Source organism: Lytechinus variegatus, chromosome 9 (genome assembly GCF_018143015.1).
Source record: "Lytechinus variegatus isolate NC3 chromosome 9, Lvar_3.0, whole genome shotgun sequence".
In the NCBI taxonomy this organism is placed as follows: Eukaryota; Metazoa; Echinodermata; class Echinoidea; order Temnopleuroida; family Toxopneustidae; genus Lytechinus; species Lytechinus variegatus.
This window is the reverse complement of record NC_054748.1, coordinates 23,049,493-23,060,123: the sequence shown is the minus strand read 5'-3', so window position 1 is coordinate 23,060,123 and position 10,631 is coordinate 23,049,493. Positions and strand designations below refer to the sequence as shown.

General features: G+C 38.2%; 1 pseudogene; it reads right to left on the bottom strand.

Annotated features, from left to right (window-relative positions):
* Positions 1 to 552: 552 nt before the first annotated feature.
* LOC121421716 lies at positions 553 to 2,297 on the bottom strand (annotated as a pseudogene).
* Between the last annotated feature and the right edge of the window lie 8,334 nt (positions 2,298 to 10,631).

Here is a 10,631-nt window from a genome sequence, read left to right as displayed (position 1 = left end):
TATAAGTGTTTATTAAATAATTATCATGTTAACTGTAGTTAGATGTCGAGAAGTTTTGAATAGGATTGTTGGGTATTCTTTCAGACAGAAAATGCCAAACAGACGTGTGCTCATGGAAACGATTATCATTTTTCAAGATGTATTTTTTTACTCAATATACAGTTTAATTAGATGATGATCCAAAATAACAGGAGAACATATACTTTTCACATCTTACAATATTCATGTAAAATTAAATTCACCTTATCCCCTATAACTATTCAATATACAGTGCGTATCAAAAAGGAAGTTTACACTTAGAAAAGATCCTGTAAAATTATACATTTGTAATATCCTGAAGATTTTTAAACATTTTAAAATTGGTACTGGTCCAAATGTCGTAAACTATTTCTGGTTGTTCTATGCCCATATTACTATTTCAAGCTATTATTTTTTTACTAGAAATCGCTCAAAATCGATTAAATTGGTTTCGTGGTGGAGTCTGGACAGACGAAATATTTGCAATTTGTCGTCGGCTTTGAAGCTTAGGACGATCTGCTGCTCCGGTTAGCCAAAATTTTGACAATGACCTCCCAGCTGTTCATTGTCATTTCGCGAGAATTTTCTGTACAATTTTATGTTCTGGAATGAGTTCTGTTTCCCAGTGCAGAAACTTTCTATTCATACGTTTGGTTACCACCCTTTGCAAAAAAACAAAAAAAAGAGTGATCGACAATTTATTGCTTCATCATCACTGTCGTCAGTGTCGCCATAAGCACGAATCGCCATCAAAATCGACATTGTCATTAGTGGTATCATGTTCTACAGACTTTAGAAATCATGAGGAAATCCAGTCGGTTTATGGCACGAAGTTGACCAATAATCGTGGATTGAAGGGTGCACTTCTTCCTGCTGAAGACCATCATGTAGTTTTTGTTCATGATCCAATACCTTCGAGACCACTTTACACAGAAATGGTGGATTTAGAGCAACCCCTTCCCCTACTCTTCTAACCGAACCATGTTTTTTCCATTCAAAATAGGAATTGTACAAGGTATCATTGGAATCAAGAAGATTAATATAATCTGCCAGTTCATGAAAGCTACTGAAGTCGTGTAAATGTATAAAAGAATTTGGTGGCGCTACGCGCTCATAATCTTCCCTCGGTGGACCGTAGACGATGGGTACAATGTCATGCATGAGCGCGTTATACCAGAATTTCTCAGTGATGTAGTCCCTGCATTCGCTGTTCTCCACTGATAAATAAAATTTGTGAGCCTTGATTTTATTCCAGCAATCGTCTGAATATCTGTCGCAAGCTAATGTTCCACAAGGACCATACATATCGACTCTGACGTGATTTGCAAGTGTTTTTACAAAATCATGACGGCGCCAGGATGCTACCCCGCAATTGGATGCAGCCCATGCTACCAAAGAGCTTTTCTCCTTTGCCCAATTCCGACTTTCTCCTGATGATATTTGTGGTATTGATTTATCATAAAGACCGTACGGACTATGAATCGTTGACGATGGCCTATACGACATCGTAAAGTTGTATATGCGATCAAGTTCAACGGGTGGAATTGCGTTTCCCCCCGTGTGCCGAGGACTCTCTAAAGAATAAAAAACCCAAGCTTGATTTGGTGGCCGTCTTCTCTGCATCTTGTCCAATCCCAGTTCGATCTATGAAAGAAAACTACTGCATCACTCTTCTCCAAAGTCTCATAGCTTGTGTCCTCGACAAAACTTATCCCACACTTCAGACCTGGGCATTCTGATTTTACTGGCGTTGAAGGGCGACTTTTGCCCCTCCATACTTGGATCTGACGGTAACAAGGTAATCTTTCTTTTGAATGCCAAGTTTTATTTTGAAATGGGGGAGACCTTTCCCTATGAACTTCTGGTGGGTTTTCATTAATCCCATCCTCCTCCGCGTTTGGTTCTGACATATAATGAGCAATTAGGGGGAATCTTAAGTTATTCGCTGCCGAGGAGAAGCGAGCAAGATCGAATCTGAATAAACCGGCGATTAGAAAACCAGAAAGTATTGCCAAGCAAAGTGATATCATCGGCTTACCATTTTTCGTCAACATGGTTCTTTGATATTCCAAGAAGGCCGGAGCAAATTAAATGTACTGAAATAAGGATAAAGTGTGGTTCAACTTCATACAAAAATATCGACGTCATCGAATTTCACATCCTGGTATACAAACATACGGTATATTAAGCCTTAATAGCCATACAGGTGTTGTCCATGCAAAGTTCGAAGCCAGTCTATTCATACACAACGTGGTAGTATCTACCTAGATCCACCACCGACTGAGCAGGTAGAGAATGATCGATCTATATCGCTATACATCGATATCTATATCTATCGCTACTACATGTTTATCGAAGGAAAACGTTTCTTGATATCACAGGAAATCGAATGGCGGTCTGGTTTTTTTTCTGAATGAATTGCTTATAGTGACTAGTCAGGTCAAATACGGTGGCCGGAGTTGATTTAATGTGGTACAGTTATTATTGACAGCAGTAGAAGATAGGAAAAGAGGCAGGAATGCCTTAGTCACCCGCAATATGGTGTCATTTTTAAATCATCAGGAATATTTGTTTTCTTCTCACTTTCTTTTTAAGTTTCTTCAATTTTGAGCATGTATCCCTTTTCCATTCCATGTTTGGTTTGTTGGCTTCTAGAAGTTCACTTATCTTACAGTTGTAATGAAACTTTTTATTTGATTAAAATGGTTTAAATGTATTTTATTGTCAAAACTTGTATTTTAATCGGTTACATGCCTCGATCAAAAGTTTTTACTTGAATAAACCATTTTGGATTGAATAAGCAAAATGGTGTGTCCATATGCGATTCTAAAAGGAATTCGATATTATAATCCCGGCGGCTTTACAGCGCAGAAGCTTTTCAAATAATTCCTGCCAGGTACCCATTTACCTCACCTGGGTTGAGTGCAGGATATTATAAGATGAAATCATACTAGCCTTGAATACCCATGCCGGGATGACAAAAATCAAGCCTCGCAAAGCAGCAAGTAATTAATATATTTCCTTGTCATAAACAGAATATAAAAAGGCATAATGGGGTAATGCATGGGATGACAGTAGAAATAGAGGCTTCCTGTCCTTTATAATAAGTATTTTATATGTGACCGGCTACCCCCAACCAACCATATGTCGCCAGAGAAAATAAATAAATGACGTAGCTAATTATCTTTAAATATTAAAAAAATAAATCGGACAGAATAATTTTTCTTCTCATCATGCTGTCAACTCTGCTGAAAAGAACAGTGTTTCACACAATGTCTTCGTGTTTGCAGTGTGTTCGTAGTGTGTTCACAGTGTTTTCACAGTGTGTATGCAATGTGTTCATAGTGTGTTTGCAGTGTGTTCACAGTGTGTATGGAATATCTTCACAGTGTGTTCACAGTGTGTCACACAATGTGTTCACATGGTGTTTTCACAGTGTGTTCACAGTGTGCTTAAACGTTTTTTTTTCTCTGAGTGTTTTCGCAGTGTATGCACAGTGTGTTCACACTGTGTTAATAGTGTCTTCGTAGTGCGTTCATAGTGTGTGCACAGTGTGCTTGCAGTGTATTCACAGTGTGTATACACTGTGTTCAGTGTGTACGCAATGGATGACAGTGTATTCACACTGTGTACACAATATCTTCACAGTGTGCTCACAGTGTGTCACACAATGTGTTCACAGGGTGTGTTTGCAGTGAGTTCACAGTGTCTTCACACTGGTTTCACAGTGTGTTCACCGTGTGCTTAGAGTGTTTTCGCAGTGTATGCACAGTGTGCTCGCAGTGTGTTCACACTGTGTTAATAGTGTCTTCGCAGTGCGTTCACAGTGTGTTTGCAATGTGTTCCCAGTGTATTCACAGTGTGTTCACAGTGGATTTGCAATTTGTTTATTTTATCACCATTTCGGACTACTTGAAAGTTTTATTGAGATTCCACAGTGGTCACATCTTATGCTTATAAGTGATCAATATTGGTTTGTCCTTTCAGCTCTCTCTAAATTTCTTATGCATTCAATCAAGTATTTATGTGGGTTTTAACAATGGTCTGTTCTGACAAGTTACATAAGAGATGAATAAAATCTAAAACTTCATTTTCATTGCCCTTTCCTTGGTTTTTCGGGTAACAGTTCACATATTTGAATTTCCTTTATTTTAGTTGGTGTTTTTTGCTCTCTCTCTCACACACTCCTTTTGTCAATGAGAGATCATAACATAACTCCACCAAGATTTAACATCTTTTATAGAATAACGCATTCGTCCACATTTCTTTTCTAACCTCTGAGTTTTAAGGTTTTTTTTTTCTTTCCATGAATCCAGTATGTAATTTATTAATGTTTTTGACAAATATTTTAAAGTGGAAACGAACAATCAGCCTTAATAGCGCCACATCGAGTCGTCAACTATTTTGGCCAGCATAATGCAACATAATGAGCTGTGCAGGTTTTTTTATTCATAGGCCCATTTGAATGATACCGCACGACTCGATACATTCGTACCTCACTAATAAGGTTACTACGTGGCAACACAAATACTTTTCCTCTTAACACATTTTACTTTTAATTGTAAGAATAAAATTATGGGCTAATTCATGCTCCATAGCATGGATGGTTATTTCAAATGAATATTCTAAAACTAAATTAGAATATTTGTAACTCACATTCAATGAGAAACAACAAACTGCCCATGAATAATAAGCGGCGTGCGACCGCATGAGGGCGCTTTATCGTCTTCAGGATTCATTCGTATTGATGCTTTTCTCATGAACACAATAGTTCATAAATAATCCCAAATCGGGATTGAAACGACGAATTGGAAAAAGGTTATCGGGTCCCAGTGGGGTAACAGGCGGGGGGCAAGCTGACAGCCCCCCCCCCCCCTCGGCGGATTTCACCGGGAAAATGCAAGGAAAACGGGGAAACTAAAAAAGTAGGGAGAAAGAAAGGGGAAGGAAAGGGGAAAAGGAAAGGAGGAAAATGAAAGGGAAAGAGAAAAGTGAAGAAAACGAAGATTTTTTTTAATGGAAAAGGAAGGAAAGCGGGATATTGAAAGAAAGGAAAACATTTGAGAAAGAACAAATCATTCCGCAATAGGCCTATGTAATGCAAAAGCACGGTGGGAAATAAATTGATAAAATGGCAAACAATAGCGGAAACGAAGGTAGAATGTAATTAATCAAAAGCTATAAGTTGGAAAACAAAGAATAGGGACAAGAAAAAAATAATAACACGACCGGGCTGCCGGTGTTTGAAATTAAAGAGTGGGAAGAAAGATGGACTGCATACAACTTTGTGCTATAAGCTTGCTACGTTTCATGCAAATCAGCTACCGGGTTTTTGCCCCAGGCCCCACGCAGTAGGTGTTCTTCTTTCATAAGCTTCAAATGGCCCTATAACGCCCCCCCCCCCCCCATTCAATCACTGGCATACAGGCGAGGATTAGGTCTTGGTTCCACATTCAAGAGGAAATAAAAGAAATTATAGGAGACAACGTATGATGAAAATAATGAATGGAAACAATGAAATGTGTTTTTTGCTGAATATAAAGGAAAATCTATCACATAATTAGAATTTAATTTAACTAGGCAATTTTTCCCCAGCTCGCTTAGTCGCTTTGCACGCTGGCGGCTTTTTCACACATTGCTATGTTTTGCCCCCTCAAGATATTTGGTTCATTACTCAAGCGGGTTGAATAAATGTGGTGTGTAAAAGCTATATTCTGTATATGCCCGCGATTTGATTAAAATAGCGGCAACCAGCGAGGATAAAATGGCTTTGATATCAAGTAGATCCGGGGGCTCCCCGCACCCCAACCGAACAGCACTGCGTATGGAAGAGTTGGGCCATGGCCCCAAAAAGTTCTACAAACTAGAACAAAAAAAATGGGGAAAGAAAGGCAAAGGAACAGTGTAGGATATGATTATATGTCATAAAATAGCTCAAAGCTAGATCTCGTGAAAAGGTGATTTTTTTCTCACTCACTTCGCTCGCTCGGGAGTTATATAAAGCAGCTTTTAGCACATGTGCTATGCTGCGCCCCTCCTTTTTTTTTTACTCTTCACGCTACTGCCGCAAAGAATCCTGTTCACAGTGGCGTACAGACCACCAAAAAAAGGAATCTAAAGAGAAAAGAGTGAAATATATTATTCGCTGGATATCATGTCAAAATCTATCACAAAATTAGATTTTTGTACTAAAAAGGTAAAAAAAATTGCTCGCTCGCTTCGCTCACTCGCAACCTTTTAAAAGATAAATTCTGCCCGATACGCACTTCGTGGTCTTCTAAAAAAAATCGCCTCATTACACCATTGTTCATACCATGATATGACCGGGAAATCTTTGGCTCTTGCCCCCCCCCCCCTTCCCTGGGGCCTGTTGCATAAAACTTTTTACCTGAGAAAAAACAGGTAAAAACTGAAAACTAAGGTTAGTCTGATTTCTGCCATTGACTTTAACAAAGGGCAAAAACAACCTGAGATTTCTCAAGTAAAGAGTTTTATGCAATGGGCCCTTGGTCACCGGCCCCTGTTAAGCCGTTGCCAGATCCGTCTTCAACTTCTTACTTTTTTAGGGGGGTAGCCCAAACCGATCCACTAATTTCAACTTTGCAAGGTTATCATGATTTCATATGGATTCAATAAACAATGAGTCTAAGATTGAAATCTCGGGGGGGGGGGCACTTCCATTGACGAGTGGATACCACGCGCGACCACGGGGTCTTGAAAAGCACCCTAAACACGTATTTTCCATATTCTGAAAATGCACCCTTTAACAAGACATAGTATTGGCGTCTCAAATCCTACCCTTAAGTATTGGAAATAAATACTATCGGCAAGTATTCCCAGAACTGAGCCCCTAAACAAGTGCAGTGATGCATGTATTTTCCAAATTCTGAAAATGCACCCCTTAACAAGTATTGAAAATAAAACGATACTCTTAGCAAGTATTCCCTGAAATGAACCCTTAAACAAGTACAGAGATATTTTATTGTTATGTCACGCGTCCGTCGGTCGTCGGTTTTACCTTTAGACACCATTAGTTTGGTTTAGTACTACCCCGCCTTTCACACCTAGCGCAAATCATACTCTAAACACGTAGTGTTGACTTCTGGGGCAAAAAGTACATCCTTTATAAAAACATTTTAGTCTTGATTTTTTTATATACCCTCGCAAATTTGACCCTAAACACGTAACTTTCCTAGCGAAATCCATACCTTTTTTTCATTATTTCAGTGTTTTTGACACCCTTATTCCGTTACGTACGTTACGTGCCCTATCTTGAAAAAGACATCCTTTTTACGTCTTTTTTGGTAGCGCATGGTATTCACTCGTCAATGTAAGTGGCCCCCTGGGATTGAAATACAAGACTTGTGACGATGTTCGTAAAAAAAATTGATAGACTCTTTTTATTTAGTGGGGGCTGCATAATACCCTGAAAGGGGAGATCTCGGCCCACATCATTATCTGCCTCCTTAATCGGCAAAGTGGAATTTGACGGTTGAAGTAGTTGTAAAATAATAATTAAAAAAAGTGATTTAGGCTTGTTGCGATCGTCTGTGCTCACGGAGCGGGGATGGCCGCACCACTTCGAGAAAACCGGGGAGATTCTGTCGAAAAGGTGGTTGAGGGAGGGGAGTCAAATCACCTCATCCTTTCGGGACGACCGGGGGAGCTTTTCACAAAAGGCTGTGTTTAGTCGTTTTCTGAAACAATTAATCATTTCTATGAAAATTATTCATCAAATACTAACAATACAGTAATCAATATAATATTGGCAGTGTCGTAAAAAAAATGACGACCAAAAAAAGAAGAGAGAGAGGTGAAATATATCATTTTCTTGATATTTTTTATGTCAACTCTGGTTAAGAAATTTAACTTTAGTAAGAGAAATGTCGAAACTTTTTCTTGCTCGCTTACAACTTTTATTGAATTTTGCCTGATATGACATATCTGGTCCCCTCAAAATTTGGGACTCCTTAGACCACTGACTATTAGGGGGAAAAGAAGAGTTTGCAGTTTTTCGTGATTCTGAATGAAATTGAATATTAATGAAGTAATTCTAGACCCCAAACGATTCCACAAAGCCATATAAAACGATTGAATCATTAGGAGAAATATTTCTATTCCGAATAAAGTTGCATTTGTAAAGTGCGGTGAAACAAGTCGATGGCGTAATGAGCCAAAGGTTTGGAGGGGGTCAGGTATGACGTATACGGCAAACTTTATTGAAAAGTTGTGAGCAAAATTTAGACATTTTTTTCAAAAATCAAATCATGACATAATATTCGGAAAAAAATATATTTCAACCGTCTCTCTTCCCTTTTCTTTTATTTATCTTTGTCGTAATTTTTTTAGGGGAAAGTGCCCCAAGTCGCTCCCCCCCCCCCTCCCCTCTTTGAAGGCAATTACCTTGAAACTGGCTTTCCATCGCAAGCTGCTAGTTTGGCCTAGTAAGATAATAGTTTCCATGTACGGCAAATCCGGTCGAAGCGTATATGCACCGCCGAGACTATTGAAAATATAAAATAAACCTAAATGAAAATGCAAATTTTTTTTATTCTTTCCTTACTCAGTAAAACAAACACACCCTACTTCACCAACTTCACCTATAGGTCTCCATACCCTCACACAAACTTAAAGACACAAATATACAGCTCCCCCGGTTGTCTCGAAATAGGTACGTTAATAATTTGATTCCCCTCCCTCAACCCACCCTTTCGAGAAATGCTCCCCCTGTTCTTTTTAAAGAGTGCGGCCAACCCGGCTCCATCCTTGCTCCGCGAATTTGAGGCCGTCGTCAACATCAAGCAGGTCGCTCATGACGACGGTCTCCTGCGTTCTGAAATTGAGTTAAATAATATTTTTCATATGCTTTTTTATATTCAGAAAGAAATTGTAAATGATACGTGTGTCTAAAATGTATATATATGTAAAATCTATGTAATAATTGATTATGTTGTATTATGTTGAACATGTTGAACGCAGAAATAAATTTCAAGCAAACGCTGACAATCGTAAAAAGTCATGATTTCTGACCACAACCTCCAGGGGCAAGACGACCGAAAGGAAAGATACCTAGGGACGCACCATTATATATCCAGGGGAGCTAGAAGTCCTCCCCCCAAAAAAGAAATAATAATAATAATAAATAAATAATAATGATAATAATAATAAATAAATAAATAAAATAAAAAAGAAATGAATATATACAAATAAAATAATAAATTAGTCCACTGACAAATCATCAGATGGGGGCAACAAAAAACCTTTTATCGATGGATTAAGGAAAAAAATGCTCAAAGAATAAAGAAAAAAAATTGCATCAACCCAAACTTCCAGCCCCCCCCCCCCCCTCCTTGGTGTCTAATGATGGGTCCCTAAGGTCTTTGGGGGAATATAGATAGAAATAAAGTATATACAACACTAAATTGAAAAGGGACTTTTATCGCAACAAAATTTAAAAACGTCAAAACAAAATGCCAAATTCTTGAGAAGTATTGAAAATATATTGCCCCCAAAAAAGGGATTAATCTCAATTCGAATATCAACACTGGAATTCATACATCTGACAAGCAAGAAATTGCAAATTCATTCAGTGATTTTTATCTTTAATGTTCGAAAACGACATTACTCTCCCAGCAATCAAAGATTCAATTCAATGCAAAGAGTTGAAAAGAGTTGAATCAAAGTTTCAGCACAAATATGTAGACCCTTCTAATGACATCATGTAACTTCAAATTTAGAAACCAAACCAATATTGCGTTTACACTGATGACACGTCTCTGTATTTTAAAGATAATTATTCAAAATCACTCAGAAAAAAATACTTCAAAAATTATTTATTGTACAAATGGCTTAAAATACGTACCATAGAAATAATTTTAATTTTAAGAACTAAAGCATAAATATATCTCATTCAGCATGTTCAGGAGAGAATAACTTGATAATGTTATCGAAATCAACGTACAGTTCGGATATTACCCTTGACCAAAGTATAAATTGAAAACCGCACATTTTGAATATACTACACTGCGCTATCACACGCTATACACGAGGGGGCACTTCCATTGACCAGTGGATACCATGCGCGACCACGGGGTTTCGAAAAGCGCCCTAACCTAAACAAGTATTCTCCATGTTCTGAAAATGCACCCCTTAACAAGTATTGGAGTGTATTCCCTGAATTGACCCCCTAAACAAGTACAAGGAGATTTCATCTGTTATGTCACGGACGTGATCACGGACATCTGCTTTTCCTTTATTTTCACAGGGCTTAGTGCCACCCTACACTCCTCAATCCAATTGGACCCTAAACACATAGGCTCGAATTCACAAAGGTGGTTTCGTTTGAAACCATGGTTTTTAAAAACCGTGGGTTTTAGAAACCATGGTTTCTCAAAAACCATGGTTTGATTTTAAACCATCTTTGTGAATCGCAAAATCAGCAAAACCCACGGTTGAAACCATGGTTTCTGCAAAAACTACCTCTGTGAATTCGGGCCATAGTTTTGGGGCCCGGCAAAAAGTACATCCTTTATAAAAGTTTTAGTCTTTTTATACCCTCGTACATTGGACCGTAAACACGTAGTTTTCCGAGCGAAATATATACACTGTTATTA